Source organism: Puma concolor, chromosome D2 (genome assembly GCF_028749965.1).
Source record: "Puma concolor isolate L17-30 chromosome D2, mPumCon1.1.hap2, whole genome shotgun sequence".
NCBI classification, from domain to species: Eukaryota; Metazoa; Chordata; class Mammalia; order Carnivora; family Felidae; genus Puma; species Puma concolor.
In genome coordinates, this window is record NC_141677.1 from 25,051,735 (window position 1) to 25,071,260 (window position 19,526).

The 19,526-nt window shown below is 39.8% G+C and overlaps 1 long non-coding RNA gene across 1 annotated transcript; it reads left to right on the forward strand.

Moving 5' to 3' along the window:
- Nucleotides 1-324: 324 nt before the first annotated feature.
- On the forward strand, nucleotides 325-19,204 carry LOC147575952 (uncharacterized). Its single transcript, XR_015241985.1, has 3 exons — nucleotides 325-417; nucleotides 1,010-1,086; nucleotides 17,907-19,204. It is a non-coding gene; the product is annotated as an uncharacterized LOC147575952 (long non-coding RNA).
- Nucleotides 19,205-19,526: the final 322 nt, after the last annotated feature.

Genomic DNA, 19,526 nt, shown 5'->3' on the forward strand with positions numbered 1-19,526 from the left:
GCCTCGCATGCTTGACTAGCTGTTTTAATGTTAGGGCTCAGCATCAAATTCCAGACATGGTACTCATTCTCAGTATTGTCTGTTGACCTGATATTTAGCTGGAATAAAATATTTTAAACAGAGAGTCCAGATGGGAGACTGACACCAACAGTGGAGTAGTGTAATCATTTCAATAAATCTTAAGTGCAGTTTAGGCACTGGTTTCCTGGACATCCTGAAATTTACAATTCTGTTTCTGGGAAATAAAATAAAATTTTATGTTTATTACATTGCTCTGTGACACTTTTCATGGGTTAGTAATTCTCTAGGGATTTCAGGGGAATACAGCTAACATGTTTTAACCTGTTCTTAGGTGCTTCCTAGGTGCCCAGATCTTACATATGTCATCTGATTTAATCCTTACGGCCAGTCCAAAAGGTAGGTGTTGTGATCTTTTTTCCATAGTAAAAGTAGAACTTGAGTAGGTTAACCAACTGACTCAAGACCACAAAGAGATGGACTTGGAATTCTGAGCAGCGCCCACCACATAGCCCCTTCTCTTCAAGTACTTTGAAAATCATCCTTTTTCCACTATAGCATGTGGTGTCTGAATATATCATTAAAGATGCAAATGTATGTATTGCTGCTTTCCTATAACTGCAATGCCCAGGAAAGAAGGTTGGGAGGAATTCTGGCTAATTGGCTATTTTAATTAGCTGAGGGTTAGTGTTTTCTTTAAAAATCTTGTTGAAGCAGCTCTTGAAATGCACCCATCTTCTTCCTTGGCTTAGCAGAATATGGCAACTAAAAGCAATGTTTTATCTGATCATGCCATAGTCTTAACCAGATCTCCGTTAAAATGTCACTTAATCAGAGAGACTTCCTATGACCACACTTGATTAAAAAAAAAAATCTCTCCAAGTTTTCCCTCCATTTTTCCACCCTTTCACTGCTTTGCTTTTTCCTTCACAGCACATGTCACTAATTGATATGCTACATATTGACTTGTTTATTCTTTGTCTCCCTTCAGTGTAAGCTTCATGAGAGAAGGGGCTTTGTGACATCCAGAATTGTTACTCCAGGGCCTAGAACACTGTCTGAAATATAGTAAGTACTCAAACAATACTATGGGATGAATGAATGACTCCAGTTAAATGACTTCTAACCATTTAGTTCTGTTGCTGAAGTAGATTGGGCTGAATATGTGTGTGTGACCCCCTGTTGTCCATTATACGGCACTTAGGGTTGGAGTTATTTATAATAAAGCTGTTGCCACACTGTCTGATTCTTTCTTATACAAATAGACATAGAGCAGTAGTTTTAGTAAATTAAGGCTTCTGGCCAGTTAGAAATGGTCCATCAAGTTGTCTTACAATTTGAATGAAAGAATGGGTTTCTTGTGTGTTCTGCTTTATAATTGCCATCTAGCTCCTCTCGCTGAGTATTTTCCTCAAGATTCTTGCATGGAACACATGAAAAGTTATTCAAAAATGAAATATTTTCCACACCAGCTATGCACCAAAGTCTGATGAAGAGAAAATATAGTGGAGTTTCTGGGTATTCTATGTCAGAATGTGAAGGTCTATTGCCCCCAAAGGGCTAGTTACAACATCTTTAATAGTGTGATAGGCTTTATGAATTTATATCTTCAAAGAGTGGACTTTAGGTTATTTGGTGGTAGCTTATTTTTTATGCTTGACCCAGAAATATAATTTAGCACCAATCAATGAATTGAAAATTCTTCGCTTCAGTATCAGAAAGAAATTATTTTATATTAGAAAATAAAGACTTGCAGTGAAACATGTAATTGTAACCATTACAAATATTGTCCTATTCAGTGGTTCAGCCCATACTTGAATCCATAGTTGAATTCCACCTCTTCATTTCATCTACCTTTACCACACTCCCCCTCAAGTCAGAACTTCATTTGAATGGCTTACTGGCTTCATCAAATGTCTGTAATTCAACCTGCCCCATTTCCCCCTCAAAGATCCCTTCTGCTGATAATCCTCTCCATTTTCCTTTAGTTAATTTCATCATTCTGTTGGCTTACTGGTATTATCTTTTCTACCAAAGATGCAATCTCTTTATCTTTGTATTAATAGCTTCTCAATTCTTGCATGAGCTTCCATTTAAATATCATAGTTTATTACTTTTTGAATAAAATAACTATTCACAATGACTGGGAAATTAGATACTCATATTTTGGGCTCTTATGTAACATTCCTTAATTGATCTCCTCTGCTCTCAGCATCACCTCTTCTTCTAGGTTCACTGAAATTATTGACTGAGAAATCCTATGTCAATAGGATAAAGAGGGGAAAATTGATACTACCCCAGAGTCCTTTATCCTCTGACAAGTTGTAGTCACAATTTAGAATGCTATCTTATATTAGATTGGTTTGTAGGGTCAGGTACCCATACTAGCTGAAAGTTAGGACAAGAACACACTAATTCAGCCATTTGAAGTTTGAATCCATTGTTTTCATTTGTCACTTTTGAGAACTATTTAACCCAAGTTGAATTGATTTGGTTGCAAAAGTAGACTTACAGTGTAAGGGGAAGAGTGTTTCAACTTTCTAGGCAAGGGGAATAAAAGCTCACATGAGGGCTGTGCTGTGTGTGGGGTATGATTTTAAAACTTTGAAACATGACCAATGGATGGACATACCAACACAGGAAAGCCCAAATTTTCTGTTCTCAAATCCTACCCTTGCAATCTCCCTCCAGAGATATTCCTGTCTCACCACTCAAGGAGCCCAGGCAAGGGTATAAATCCACTTCCTCTCATTTTCCCCTCATGGGAAAAAGCCCAGGTAAAAACACTTTCTTCCTCCTTAGCCCAATGAACATGTGACATTATAATTCTGTTCAGTTCTGAATTAATGTTCTTATGTTTAGAACTGTCTTGCTCTCTTATATGAATATGGGTGTAGATTGGACTTCAGCAGCTGATCTGTGTTTCATGTAGGCAATTTGGTTTCTCCTGGTAAGTGACCCATCCCTGTTGAATTCTGGATGGTCAAAAATCCATAGAAGGTGTTGAAGAGATAGTCCCAAAATGAAGGATTTCTAATGTGAGGAATTGGCTGGTGTGAGATCTCAGGGAAGATTGTATTGGTGATTCCAAAATACCATTATTTCATAATTTGTAAGGGTATCTGCAGCACTATCAGCACAGCAACTATAGGCATCTGATCTCAATCAGTCCCTCCATGGAATTTTAAAATCAGAGTTGAGGAAAGGGGGCCAACCTCTCTCAGATGGCAAAAGCTGTTAAGAAAAGAGATTTGAATGTTCAGTGGTCATGTTTCCCATCATAAAGGAAAAACTGGTTTGCTATGAGAAAAAGTGAACTTGACCCAGAAAGAGGCCAAAGGCAAGGATGAGGCAAGAAAGCCCAGGTAGCATTCCAGCCCCTGGTTCCCACTGTTCCTGAGATCCAAAGGCACTGCTCTCATTTCCACAGTGAGATAGAATTCACTGTGAATTCTATTCAACTATTTCTTTGATTAAATAAAATATCCACAGAAACCTTCCAATAAACTCCTTTTCCCTGGACTAAGCTAGTTCCAGTTGGAGTTTTGCATATTTGTATTCAAGAGTCCTAATTATACATGTATACTTGAGAGTTCAAAACCAGGCTTCAATCAGGCCATTCTAATGGTGTCTGGGACAAGGTGGTGGTGGGGGGGGGGGGTGTTGCAATTTATCCAATTATAACTTTTTCCCAATTTGCCAACCACAATTAAAAGAGCAATAGTCAAGAATCACAGTTTTTCTGGTTCTGTGTTGAGGGATAGAGTACCATTTTCAACAGGAAACTTCGAGATTATCTTCTGTGTACTTTTATCACTTGTTCACCAACGAATTCTCATGGCTTCCCTTCTACTGAGTGAATACAAATGACCACTGGTTGGAGATGAATGGGCAGAGCCAAACCCAGTGTGTTCCTCTAAATATCTGTACCTTTTCTCCTTTTTTTTTTTTTTTTGGCCATGAGATTGCATTTTAAATATGGCTCTTACTTTTTAAAGTAATGCTTTCCTACTTTTTATAAAGTATTTTTAGAAGTAATACATGCTTCCTATTTTTTATTAATTTAAACCCCAGTGATGGTTGATGATGTTAAGCCATTGCAGTTCTCTGTCCCTACATTTCTGGAGCATTCCAAAGGCCAGAATATTTTCTGCTCTTGGCACCTCCATTTCTATTCCTTGTAATTTTCTGACTTTTCCCGCAAGGAGCATGATGCAGAATCAACACTCACAAGTCGATAGTTGTATGAGTAAACAACCCTGCAAGAGTGAAGAGATGTTGTGAATTGATTAATCCTTCTGTTCCACTAGGTGGTGCTGGTTGACATGTCGTCTGCCTTCAAATGTAAAGGCCTCAATCTGTCACCATTTAGTTGTCAGTAGGAATTGATGAGATTCAGAGAGTTTATCCGTCCAAGCCAGGAATTTCTGAGTTGCTGCTGGGCTTGTCCTCTGACTAGATGTGTGGGCTTCTTAATTTCTTTATTCTAAGATAGGCTAATGGTCCTCTATGTGAGAGGATGTAGTAGGATGTCTGGTTCTCTCTCGACACCTCAGAGGCCCACTTTCCTCTGGGGTTTGGGGTTTGGGGGCACTGCTTCGTAAGACCTATATGGCAAAGGGGTTGTTTGAGAGTGAAAAGACATAGGTTTGGCTCACCAGTACTAGATATCTCACTATCATCTTGCCTGCTGATCATTAGCATTTGGCCCCAAAACTATTGGTTTTGGGTCTCTCCTTTTCTGCCCCTGAGATAGAATTTTAGATAAGACTTTTACTTTCAAAATGTAAGAAATACAATCATAGGATCCTTATGATAGACTTACAAAAGGACCTTTTAAGTGATTCATGTTTTGGCAGGATAATGCCTAATATAGTAATATTCACTTTATCAGGCATCATCAGAGAAAGAGATATTGCATACAAGCAAATTTTCCAGATAATCAAACCTTATTATTTTCCATGCCAAATCTTTAGAAAATATTGCAGTGTTGGAGTAGATTAAAAATAGTCCTAAAATATATTGTACATGCTGTGCTTTTTAAAGCATAATATGCTAAATTTAATTTATTTAATAACTCACATTGCATGTATGTATGTATGTTCTAAGAGCTGTTTTGGCATTCTAGTATTTTTGCCCTGAAAAATTGCTAAATGTTTCTACCATTCTTCCTTTCTTCCTGAGTACACTCCGCTCTTTTCTATTTTTCAAGTTTGTAATCAGTGGCATATCTTATGCTGGATACCAGATTGGCAGTATGCTCAGTATGGGCTAACAAAGGCACTAAACTCCTCAGCCGAAGTTCTGCATAATAATATATTTGGACAGAAAACTGCACTTTCCTGCCTTCCATGGGGTTCTCTGGACTCCTGAACACCTCAAACCCCAGGGACAGTTTCCCAGTCAATGGTCTAACAGGAGACCTCACTTTGGTTATAGTCACTCTCTGAACGCTTCCTTCCCATCCATGTTCCATAATGGAAATGGCTTTATTAAAGATACCAAGGAAATAACATTAACATAATAAGATAGGGAGAGGGAGGAAGAAATCTATAAAAGTCAGAGCCACAATGGTAGGTTCTTACCAAAACATGAAAGACCAGAAAAGAGAAATAGCAGATAAGACTCCTTTATTCATAAAACAGAAACCCCCAACTGGGATGCCTGGATGGCTCAGTTGGTTAAGCGTCCAACCTCAACTCAGGTCATGATCTCACCGTTCATGAATTCAAACCCTGTGTTGGGCTCTGTGCTGACAGCTCAGAGCCTGGAGCCTGCTTCGGATTCTGTGTCTCCCCCCTCTGTCTTCATATTCTCTGTCTCCCTCTGCCCCTCCCCCGCTTGTATTTTGTCTCTCTCTTTCTCTCTCTCTCAAAAATAAACATTAAAAAAATTAAAAAATAAAAGAACAGAAACTCATCTTAAACTGGCTTATGCTCCAACATTCACCAAAGAAAAGAGGGTCTGGAAAACCTCAGAAGAGATGGATACCAGGGTTCAAATAGCCTCCAGGACCCAGTTGCTCTCCATCTCTGTCCTACTCTGCTCTGTCTTGGCTCCATGCACATACCTGTCTTCTCCATTCATGGCCCCCAGAAGATCCAGGCTTATATCCTCCTGGCTTCCAGTCAAATGGAAGGAGAGCTTCTCTTTTTAATAATTTCTACAAACACCACATAATTGACTCATTGGCTAGGCTTAGGTCTTATGGCTCCTAAAAGTGGATTGTTATGATTGACAGCTGCAAAACACTAATTAACCAGATCTGGTCCACCTGTTATCTCTAGAGATAAAGGGATCGGTCAACCATCACCATCTAGATCTAAGATTTAGAGGTTTGAGTGTAGTCACTCCCCAAAGGAAAAACTATTATATTATTACCAGTGTAGGTATGAATGGATGCTGAGAGAATAAAATCAACAGATTTATGCTAAAGAAGCTAATGGAGATGAGCGAGTAAAGCCTGGACACCGATCTACCAACTCCTATTATGACTGAGAATAATTCTACCACACACCAGCCATGCCTTCCTCCCCTAGTGGGTTCTCTTCTCACACTGTCTCTACCCAGGCAGAATCAGAGATGGGAGAAGGAGAAGGCAAGGTGGCTGCTGAAATCTCCATTAGCCAAATGCTCTGAACTCTTCAAAAGCTTTTATCCTATTCCAAAGGTTTTCAACTATTCCAGCTATTTTTCTTTCTTTTAACAGGTTTAAATAGGCCATCACGACTACTTCTCCAAGGACATGAATACTGTCGAAACAAACATAGCTCAACGTCTATCCTTCTAGTACTCTGATGGTTGACCATACTAACATCAAGAGGACTACCTGTGATGTAAATCCAGGTTATCTTTCTCACCTAGTTCCCCATTATTGAATTGGAAGTTTTGAAAAGTTCTAGAAAATCCCACGGATATCTTCCTTTCTTTCCTCTTCCCTTCCTCCCTCCCTCTCACTCTCTCTCCTTCGCCCCATTCCACAAAAATGGACCAAGATCCTATGTACCTATCTGCTGTATCCTAATGTACCTGAGGATACAACCATGAAGACATGAGTCAAAGTCTGACCTTGCAGAACTCACAGAGAATGGCATACACAAGTAAACAGATAGTTATAATACAGAGTGGTCACCACTAGCATAGAATTAGACATAAGGTAGCATGAGCATAAAGATAAAGACCCTTAATTCATACTGGAAGCGTCAGCAGATTGGTTGAATGTATTTCTATTACAGCAAGGTTCTCAGGACACATCTGCCTTCTCCTGATCCCCAGGAGTGCTTCAGGTAATATATGGGGCAGGAGATAAAAGATCCCAGCACATCCCTCAGACATTAAAGAGCAAAAATTCCTAGTTTGAGTCTATGAGCACTGGTTTTAGGGGGTGGGGATATTGCCTGAGGTCGTGCGCAAACTTCTTCATGTTTGTTCATTTTTTTCTGGGAGAGCATTTATAATTTTTACCAGGGCCTCAAGAGGACCATGATCAAAAGGATTTAAGAGTCACTACTCCAGAGAGAAAGGGGAAGAGAAAAAGAGACAGAGATGCAATCCCTGATGAAAGATTTCTAATGTTTGATGGGGAGCCAAGGAATGAGGGCGATTTCAGCTGCACTAGACTTGCATCATCTCACTTTCCCTGAAACCATTTCCAGCTAGAATTGAGATTTTAGAAAGTATACTAATAGATTCTTTTTTTCTTCTTTTTAAATTTTCCCTTTAATGGTGAAGAGCCCTATTGCATGTTGATTATATTAAATTAGCCACTGTCTGTCCCCCACTCCCATCCCCTCCCCAGGGAACGTTGAGCAATATCCTGATCAGGCCGCATGTGGATCTGGGCTGTGTCTGGCCTTCTTGTGAAGTAGATGGGGCTTGGCTCCAATGCCCTTCTTCTCTATTCTCCATCCTAGATCCTTCTCCTCGATACATGTGTCTCTACCCTCAGGGCCTATCCTGTGTTTCATTCTTCTTATTCATCTTCATCCTTACCAAATGATTAATTAGTAACTTAGGCATTGGTTGATAAAGGAAGGAACTCATGATTACATTTCAAGAGAAGATTGTCTAATAGATTTGGAAAGTTCTTCAGGAATCAAAGTATGGTTGCTGACTGCCTGAGAAACTGGTATTTCAAGGCATTAGAGACTCAAATCACACTACAAAACTGAGTGCTGATTCATGAGGGAAGTGTATACCCACTCATAGGTTGGTATCACGACAATGGGCAATGACGTTCTGAGAGTCACTGGGCCTCCCAACAACTGTCAAATAAGAGAATTGGACCAGATTCTCTCCAGGGTCCCCTTTAGCTTCAAAATGTCAGATATTGAATGAGAATTACAAATAAACTCCCAATAAGCAGAAATGCCCAAATACAGAATGAGAGATACTTAATGCCCTACCATGGAGATATTGTTGCAGAGGCTAAAACAACCCCTTGTGAAGGATATTCTAGAAAGGATTTGGGGTGTGTGTGTGTGTGTGTGTGTGTGTGTGTGTGTGTGTATACACTCATTTTTTCATTCAACAAATGCTAAGAAAGCCCCATCTACCAGTTAGGCCCTGATGAGTTGGCATTCAAACATGATTCTGACAGTTTCTGCTTTAGTAAGTCTGCATTCTAGACTCACACATGACTACCGTGGTCAGATATGACTATAAGGAGAGATGGGCCCTGAGGTCAGCTATAAAGTATAAGCCCTACTAAAGACATTCAAATGTTAAAAGTATACTCATTTTGTGGGTCAGATAAAATAGGTCTACAACATGTATTTAACATTGATCACAAAGTGGTGATTCATGGTCCAGAAAATAATAAAGATTTATTAAGTGCTTATCGTGTGCCAACATTGTTCTAGGTGCTTTATACATATTAAGTCACTTGTTTCTATAATTAAAGGCACTTGTATTAGGGGCAATTCTTACCTCCATCTTACAGATGAGAAAGCCAACGCACAAAAGAATGAAGTGAGGAGCCCAAGTTACCTGGCCAGCCAAAAATTCTAACTGTAGAACTGTTTTTGACACTTTACATTGCCTCTATAGATGATTTCTCTGATTCTGAACTTCCTGATTATATGAAATTGGTCTTATTTCATCAAACTAAAGAAACTGTGTTAACGAGCAACTTTTATTTACTTGTTCTGTATGCAACCTGTTTCATACAGGTTACAGTGAAGAGAGTCAGGGTCCATTTTATACTTGAACCAGAATGACTTCTGACATTACATCTCATTTTTAAAAAATGGTCTTCTCAAAAGAAGGCAAGCCCGAAAAGATGCTAGTTTCAGATTGTGTCCTTGCCTACTGAGTGGCCAAAGGCTGGGGTGGAACAGTGAACCAATAATCCTCTATTTTACATGTCAAAGGAACAAGTAAATTATTCACACTTTTATGTAACAAACTTGTAGCCTTGACCACAAAGCAGTAGAACTTAAAAAGTGGAGGAGCCTGCTTAAGATTCTTTCCCTCTGCCCTGCTCCCCTGCTCCAGCTTTCTCTCTTTCTCTCTCTCTAAAAAAAAAAAAACAACCCAAAAAGTGTGGGGAGAGGTCTGATCATCAGGTATTACAGTTAGTTCTAGGTATGTCAATAGGATTTTCCAGAAAACAGTAGCCTTCTGGGGCACCTGGGTGGCTCAGTCGGTTGAGCATCCTACTTCAGCTCAGGTCATGGTCTCACAGTTGACAAGTTCAAGCCCCACATTGGGCTCACTGCTGTCAGAATGGAGCCTGCCTTGGATCTTCTGTCCCTTTCTCTCTGCCGCTGCCCCACTTGTGCTCTCTCCCTCTCAAAAATAAATAAACATTAAAAAAGAAAAGAAAAGAGAACAAGAGAAAAGAAGAGAAGAGAAGAGAAAGGAAAAGAAAAGAAAAGAGAAAAGGAAAGGAAAGAAAAGAAAAGAAAAGAAAAGAGTAGACTTCATGATCAAATGAGTGGAAAGTTTTGAGTTATAGGGAGTCAACCTAGGTTTGCTACTTAAAGATTTGTCAGATTCCTTTCACTGGGAATCTTTTTTGCATTTCTTGGGCTAGGAATTTCTGCAGAGCAGATTTGGAAATCTGAGCCCGGTCTTCCCATCTAATTTTGCACATGTGGAACTGAAGAGCTTGGAGAAGATGAGTGAGCCACCCTCGGACTCACAACTGATAAATCATAGCCTGATTTAACGACAGTACTGAACAAAAGTCCATTGGATTTTATAATCCTTTTAGGCTAGAACTGAAAGAAATCTTAAAGAGTATCTAATTTAAGAAATTCATTTTGTTAGAGAAGAAATACTGCTCCAAAGAGGATAAGTTACTTGCCCAAAGTTGTACAGGCAGAGTCTGGATCACAGCTTAGGCTTTCTGCCTTCTCCTTGGAAGCAGACAAAACCAAAATGAATTTAATTATGCTAGCCAGAAGTGATTATTAACCAAGATTTTCTATGTACTGTGTAAAAGCTTCTGCTAAATGTTATAGGGCCTTTACATGGCAGACACTGAAATGCTGCTGTAGCCTCAGTAAGAAAGCAATTGAGAGTTGGCCAGGGATTTCACATCAGGATTATGTGAGGAGCTTTAAAAATAATACTGATGACCCTTGTGGGGCCACACTGGATGATCTAAATCTAGAATTTGGAGGTAGGATGGGGCCCTGATACCTGTACTTTTTAAAGTCCCCCAGATGATTCTAGTTTACATTGGGTGGAAAACCACTAACTTATAGCAAAATTAGAGCAAAATGTGACCTGGAGTTAGGGAGAAGGAGGACACATGGCAGCAAAGGCCTCAGGTAAGAGGATGCCCAGGTCACCCACAGAGAGGAGGCCATGGTGCCTATCTCCTCAGAATGCTCGCATGCACACACACACACACACACACACACACACACACACACACTCCTTTTATCTGTCTAGTCTATGTCTGGGAGAGGAGAAACACCTTGTGGGAAGACATGAATAAAGGGATCACTGACTAACCTTAGGCCTAGCTGAGTCTTGGTGGGGATTTGTGGGAAATCTTATCAGCATGACCCTCTGGTTTCCTTCTGAAACACACTATACTCTGAGAATCTATGCTCAGGATGTGGAAAGAACAGGTCTGAGAATCACTTAGAACTTTAGGTAGACAGGATTGACATAGAGGACTCTCACTAGCCACAAAACTAAGAGGTGACAGCAGGCAGTTGATAGAGTCCATGAAAATTGCTCTGGTGCCACCAATACAATGAACCAGTGATGACTCCCATGAGTAGATTCCACTGCAAGTGGGCACATGTTACTCCACTACCCAGGAAATGCTCCCTGGAATCAATTCCCTGCCCAGGACAGTGGTAGTCTACTATGTTCCTTAGATATCTTTGTTCCTTAGATTCTTTTCAACCCTCCTTTGCCATCCTTTGGAGATTTTTTTTTTTATGCCAGACAAATTTTGGACCTATAACCATTACTCCAATTATTTCTGTAATAATAACCTTCTTATATGTCATGAGACTGCCCAATCTGGCCATGACACAGCTGATTATGAACTGTGACTCAGTGGCCGACATTTCAAGACAACCTTTAGCCAGTTCCAGTAAAAAGTCAGCAGCCAGCATTTTCTAGCAATTATTGTAATTTTTGTATTAAAAATCAAAATAGCAATAGTCAGATTTCTCTAATTGATTCTTGACTAACCACATGAGGATGGAGTCTCATTTGGAGGGGAACCAGCTTCTTGTCCTTCACCTCTGATCACAGCAAGTCTCAGAATGAAATGCTATCTGAAATTAAATTGTGGCTTGCTTTCTTTCTTTCTTTCTTTCTTTCTTTCTTCCTCTCATTCTTTCTTTCTTTTTATCTCCCATCCCTTTTTATTTAACTATCCCCCGCCCTAGCCGGAACCTGAGAGTTAGCATGTACAGTGTGCCTTCCAACTGAACTGCCTGGTCGTCTATGACTCAGCTATCCAGAGAGCCACAGCTGGCTTGGTGTGGATTTTAAAAGACTCCCCTCTCTCAACCTCACTCTCTCTCTCCACATACCCCTCCCTTACCCCCCAACCCCCTCTCCCTCTTCAGTTACACAGCGTGAATTAATAGCCAGTTCCTTCCAGTTGGCTGTGAGGAGCACAGAGGGAAACTTCTAGTTCTCTGGCTACAGGCTTGGTCTGAGGAAGCAGCTTATAAGGTCAGTGTCCCAAACCAAAGCAGACAGCAATACAAATAAACAGCCATGGGGAGACAGACACGGAGTCAGGAAAATCCCCTACATGACTAGACTATCAGTTTCAGCAGTGCTGTGGCTGGGAATGTCAGGTTCAAGCCTGTGACACTGAGGCCAAAGTGTTTGCCTTGGAATAATTGGTGTTCTCAAGCCTATTTCTCCTTAGTGACCATATTTTGCTAAAGAAAGAAAAATCATGCATGTATGGGATGGGTGGGAGTCAGTTTCTGATAATTATAAAAATGGTGCATTTCCAGGATTTGAGTTAATTGAGGTAGAAGGACATTCTAAATTAGTAAAGAGCCTGAATTGTAGAAGTTCTCAAGAAACAAGTGCCAGTGGGGAGGGGTCCTACTGGTTGATGTTCTAAAAAAAGGATGGGTGTTCAAGATCCTAGATGTCATTTGAATCCTGGCTCCAAATGTGGTTTGTTGTGATAAATGTTACCAGAGGCAGATTTGTCATGAAACCAGTAAAGCTTGTATTTTGGGACACAGCTAAGGGGCACTCAAAATGTGTTTGTGTGGTCATATTTTGTTGTAAAATTTGCAGAAGTAAATTATTTTGTATTCTTTTTCTTAAAGAAGGATCCTGACTTGTGTAAACTCTAGGCCCCTTAAAACCTGGATCTACCCCACTTCAGAAAGGTGTGGTTAGGGTTGGGGGTGATGGTGAAGGGGATTGCCTTTGGAGTTCACTCTTGTTCCTATTGATTCAGGAATAGAGGAGGAGGTACCCTGCTGGGAGGGTCCAGCTTGTCATTTTCATTGGTGATTTGGCTTCCTCTCTCTTCATCCAGGCCAGCTCCCTTGTACCCCTCAGAACAATTCAGTGTGTCCCTACAGACACTTCCTATACTCATGATCCTGACTTTAGAAGCAAATATGAGAGTTTGTATGCCTGGCATAAATAAGCATTCAATAGCACTAGCAGTAGTGGACAAATTTTGTGCATCCAGAGAGGTATCCCCTTTTATGAGTACCTCAGATCCTAAGCCACAACTGTCCACGGTGGGCATGTGCCTCAAGTCAGGCCTTTCAGAATCCTTCCTGGGTTATTTCAACTGGAACGGGGTAAAAAGGACCTATTTTTTCTCTTCCCAAGGCCGTAAAAGATATGAACCCATGACTAATGGCAGATGCATCTTCTGCCTTGCAGAAAATCTGGTCTGAGAATGAGTGGAGAGAAAGTCAACAGCCCTGCAGTCCCTGAGTTCATCCAGCCCCATATCATCTTCCTGTAGTTCATGAGCCAGTACATTTCTCCTTTCTTCTCAAGTAGGTTGCTGTCTCTTGCAACCCAAATTATTCTGGCTGATGCATCTTTTATCTGGAATTACCTTGTCATTGAAAGAATTTGTCAAGCTCGTTGTTTCTCTTTCTCCTCATGGGCATACTCTCTGCAGAGTCATTCTCTAAAATGAAATTTTAATCACTTTTTAAAAAAAATTTAATGTTTATTTATTATAGAGAAACAGAGAGAGACAGAGAATGAGCATGGGAGGGGCAAAGAGAGGGGGAGACACAGAATATGAAGCAGGATCCAGGCTCTGAGCTGTCAGTACAGAGCCCCATGTGGGTCTCGAACTCACAAACCACTAGATGATGACCTGAGCTGAAGTCAGACGCCCAACCGACTGAGCCACCCAGGCACCCCAAATTTTAATCACTTTTATGAACACACCACACATGAATAGATTACTACACATCCTTGACACTTTCAACTCAACTACCATGTATTGAATACCTATTAGGTCCAGGACAACGGGCTTTCATCTGGACTAGGTGAACTACATGGAAATTGGCTATGCTTATACTGCAAAATAAACAAGCCATAACTTCTTCGTGCTCTTGTTGCTGAAAAGGAAAAGAAACTCTTGGGTTGATCAATGATGGCTGCAACTTCTGGAATATATTAAATGCCATGTAGCTGCTGGATTAATTATCTGAGAGCTTGAAGGACATTTTGACTATTATAAGAGTTAAAAAGAAATAGATGTGTTGGGTATAATGACTTTGCTCTCATTGAAATTACTCACAAGAGACAACTGTTCCCATTAGGGACACCTTGAGTTGGTGACTTCCTATATTAATAGTTGATGTGACTGGAGGGCATCAGTTTTTACTCAGCCTATGTAGGTGTGTACCACAACTCAAACTAATTTAGTCAACACTCAAATTAGTGCTGCCAAGAATTAGATTTTTCAATTAAACAGTTAAGAATGACTAGGGGCACCTGGGTGGCTCAGTCGGTTGGGTATCCGACTTTGGCTCAGGTCATGTTCTCATGGTTCATGGTTCGAGCCCCGCGTCGGGCTCTGTGGTGACAGCTCAGAGCCTGGATCCTGCTTCAGATTCTGTGTCTCCCTCTCTCTGGCCTTCCCTTGCTCATGCTCTGTCTCACTCTCTCTCTCAAAAATAAATAAACATTAAAAAAAAAGAATGACTTGTAACTAGTTTACAAATAATGTTTATGGTTGATTTATTAAATGATACTATTGAAGAGTTTGAAAATAGCCTTTTTCATAGGTAGGTTATATATATTTAACTTGAAACCCAATTTTCACAGAAAGTAGGAAAAAATGTATTTCATCTTAGTTCACTGCCCAAATTTTCACAAATTGCCTACTCAAAAGATCAAAATTACAGAGAGAGTGATAAATGGTAAATTACCTGAATAGAGTTTTGGGTTGGAAATCTGAAATCCTAAGTTCTTGTCTTAGTTCTGTCCATAAATTATTTCAATTACTCAGAGCCTCAGTTTCTTCATCTGTATAATGGTAGGATTGGACTACATAATAACTGTCATTTATTGTGCTATTACTATAAGCTAGACATTATACTAGGAGCTGCATGTACATTATTATACTGTCATTTATTTCTCCCATTAATTCTTTAATAGGTGATATTTTTAATCTCTAATTCTGCACACATAAAGAAACTGAGATTCAGAGAGATAAAGAAATTTTCCTAAGACCACACAGAAAGTAGGAGGAGAATAAAGATTCAAACTGGATTAGACCAGGTTCCAGGTCAGAGCCTCACACATAACCATTATTTCATACTTCTCTCAAAGATTCTTTCATCTTTAAAGTACTTTTCTTCTATTTCTATGTAGCATCTATTTCAGGATGAACAAGGTTTCCTCTTTATCTTAACGTATTTAGACCAGATTGTGGCAGTTAATGTCCAGTTAATCCAATTGTAATAAAAAGTGATCTTGGACCTATTTATTCAATTATTACCAGCTCAGAACTAATTTTCAGCAAAATTAAGATCCACTAGTCAAGAAAACACAGATGGCACCTGATTCCACAACTTATTCTCCAGTTCATTCTGACCATATTACTTTTTCTTAGGCACAAACTCTGTTTAGAAGGCAAATTTTGTACTGAAAGAAAAATTAACTATTCTTGGCTTCTGTCAATTGAGTAAAATCCTCAGCCAAACACCTGTTTTTTTTTCCCCTGGTCTCCAATCCTTTGACTCCACCCCAGCCACCACAAACAACGTCTGACCATGTGGTCTGACTCTTGTTATGATGGTGGCAATTTTGATTCTACCCCAGTTCCTCCAAAAAGGAGGTTGAGATTCCAAGCAAATCTATCAACAAGCTCATATTTATCTCCTAGAGTGTTCTTAACTCCTTGAGGAGCTGAGGGTTGGAGTTGCAAAGAAATGTAACATGTGGCCCATTGCCTTGTAGGGGCTGCAAATGGTGGGGGCACAAATGAAGCTGCTGGAGATAGAGAACAGTGTAGAATGAAGGGTAAATTATATGTTAGGAAGTCTTCACCATGGTAGAAGTGAAAGCCGAAACCAATGGTCAAGGGCTGGGCTGGGGAAGAGGGAGACACTGAACAGAGGTATAGGCAAAACTTGGGTCTGTCAGAGAGAAGGGTCTTTCTACCTAAGAGGAGTGAGAGAGCCCTGGTGAAGGTGATAGATGTCCACTAAACTTATTTGGTAATCATTTCACAATATACACATGTGTCAAGTCATTATGGTATACATCTTAAATTTATACAGTGTTGTATAACAATTATGCTTCAGTTTCAATAAAACTGAAAGGAAAAACAAGCAAGTAAGACAACCACAATGACTAATAAAGAAGGGAATGAACATGATATGCTACAGCACCGTGAGGAGACTTTCTGTGCTGAGCAGACCTCTAATCAAAACCTCTAGGGGCGCCTGGGTGGCTCAGTCGGTTAAGCATCTGACTTCAGCTCAGGTCATGATCTCATGATTCGTGGGTTCGAGCCCCGCATCAGGCTCTGTGCTGACAGCTCAGAGCCTGGGCCCTGCTTTGGATTCTGTGTCTCCCTCTCTCTCCGCTCTTCCCCGACTCACATTCTGTCTCTTTCTCTCAAAAATAAATAAACATTAAAAAAAAAAAAAAAAACACCTGGGGCGCCTGGGTGGTGCAGTCAGTTAAGCGTCCGACTTCAGCCAGGTCACAATCTCGCGGTCCGTGAGTTAGAGCCCCGCGTCAGGCTCTGGGCTGATGGCTCAGAGCCTGGAGCCTGTTTCCGATTCTGTGTCTCCCTCTCTCTCTGCCCCTCCCCCGTTCATGCTCTGTCTCTCTCTGTCCCAAAAATAAAAATTAAAAAAAAACGTTGAAAAAAAACAAAACAAAACACCTGTAGTTAAAAACTGGAAAATTCCATCAGAAAGTTTCATTGAGAACAGAAACCACTTTTTTTTTTTTTTTGCTTATTACCCTGTACCTAAAACAATACTCAATACAGAGTAATTATTCAACTATTTATTTAATGAATAAACAAATTACTTATCTACTTTTTTTTTCATTTTAGAGAGAGAGCACAAGCAGGGGAGAGACAGAAAGAATCCTAAGCAGGCTCCATACTTAATGTGGAGTCCAATGCAAGGCTTGATCCCATGACCCTGGGATCATGACGTGAGCTGAAATCAAGAGTTGGATGCTCAACTGACTGAGCCACCCAGGTGCCCCTTATCTACTTCCAATACCTAAATGCTATATTTGTTTTTTTAAGTTTTAAAAATATTTTTAATTATATTTGACAAAGAGAGAGAGGGGCAGACAGAGCTTGAGCAGGGGAGGGGCAGAGAGACTGAGACAGAATCTGAAGCAAGCTCCAGGCTCTGAGCTGTCAGCACAGAGCCTGATGTGGGACTCAAACCCATGAGCAGTGAGATCATGACCTGAGCCGAAGTCAGAAGCTTAACCAACTGAGCCACCCAAGCGCCCCCCCCCAAGTGCTGTATTTCATGTAGTCCTGTGCCTCTCAAAGTATGGTCCCTAGACTAGCATCATTGACACCACATAGTACCTTGCTAGAAGTGAAAGTTCTCAGGCTCCACTCCAGACATGTTGAGCCAGACATTCTAGAGTTGGGGTCTAGCAGTCTGTGTTTTAACAAGCCCTCCAGGTGATCCTGATTCAGGCTAAAATTTGAGAACCACTGATATAGGCCAAAGCTTAATTATGGCAATTTTACTACTGCCTCTAAAACTCAAGATACTTCTTCTTCTCTTCCCTTCTCTTCTCTTACTTGCTTTAGAATGGAGGGAAATGGGAATATTAAACCAGAACCAAAACCAAAAAATACAGTCAGGTAATATCTGAAACAGCAGTGATAGTGAAATCTTTGTATTTTAAAGAACATAATTATCTATATTCAAATAAATAACACATAGATTTATCCATTTATCCAGGCCGTTACTCAACTACCATGTGGAAGTGTCTCTGACAGGAAGAGGAAGCAGGACCTCCAACCTTGGTGAGGTAATGCTACTCAAAAATCAAATGATGAGGTCCCAGTTAAGATGGCTGCCTGACCCAAGTATTTCCCCTGCCTTCCAAAAGCCCAATAAAATGATTGCAAAAGAATAGCCCAGAAGAACAAAGAGAATGAGAAGAACACCAAGATAATACCAAAGATTTCAATTAATTTCTGAAAAACTGAAGAGGACAGAAGACTGTGGGACCTTCTTGGACCATCTCGAGTGTACTTGTATTCCTGTTAGTAAATCCCGGGGCAGATTTGTGAGGAGCTGGGCCTGAAAGTTTAGCAAGGCTCTCTCTATTCCATAAGTTAATAAGCCTCCTTCACAATATTTCATAGAATTAGAGAATTTGGAAGGGACATTAGAAATTGCATTTCTAAACTCTGCATTGAATTGGTGAAGAAAATGAGGCATAAGGAAAGTAGGAGACTGCCCTCAGTAACCCACTAGTAACTAGCAGACCTGAGATAATTAACCATGTATCTTTCCCAGTACACGTCCCACCATATTCCACTGCCTGTGTCAGATGGCCAGGATTGCCAAGGCATTCTATCACTTAGTCCCTTTTATCTTTCCAGTTACATGTACCTCTATCACACTATTGCATGAGGCATGGAAGAAAATACTGAGCCAGGGGTCAGAATACAAAAATGCCTCAGCTCTGTTCCTGATTAACTGTGTTGATTCATTCATCTGCTTTGTATTTGTGGGGGTATATGGTGTGTTAGGGAGTGGAGTGGACAAATGGAGATGGGGTTTTTAATGTATATTTTTAAGGTTTTCTTTTTAATTAAAAATTATATACAGGAATGTTATTCAGTTATGAAAAAGAGAATGAAATCCTGCCATTTGCAACAATATGGATGGACCTTGAGGGCATTATGCTAAGTGAAATGAGCCAGACAGAAAAAGATAAACACTGTATGATCTCACCTAAATGTGGAGTCTAAAACAAACAAACAAACAATGGAAAAATAAAACAACAAACAAACAAAAAAATCAAACTCATAAACACAGAGAACAGATTGGTGAGGGGGTGGGTGAAATGGGTTGAAGGGGGTCAAAAGGTACAAACTTCCAGTTACAAAATAAATAAGTTCTTGGAATGCAATGTACAGCATAGTGACTATATTGCATTGCATATTTGAAAGTTGCTAAGGGTAGATCTTAAAAATTCTCATCACACACAAAAAGCATTTGTAACTATGTGTGGTGATGGGTGTTAACTAAATGTATTGTGGTGATCATTTATATATATATATATATATATATATCTCATTTATATATATCATATATATGATTTATATATACATTATATATATAAGGTCTAAGGTGAATACAATGTTATATGTTCATTAGATCTCAATAATAAATTAATTATTTAATGTATACTCATTACATTAAATGAGCTCTATCACAGTACCATGAATAAATTATTCTTTAATATTTGCAAATCCTTTGGGATTCATTTCTTTTTGTGCTTTGTTTAATACCCAGCTTAATAACCTTATGAATTTATCAAATAATTAGCATTTCTTTAATCCTTAA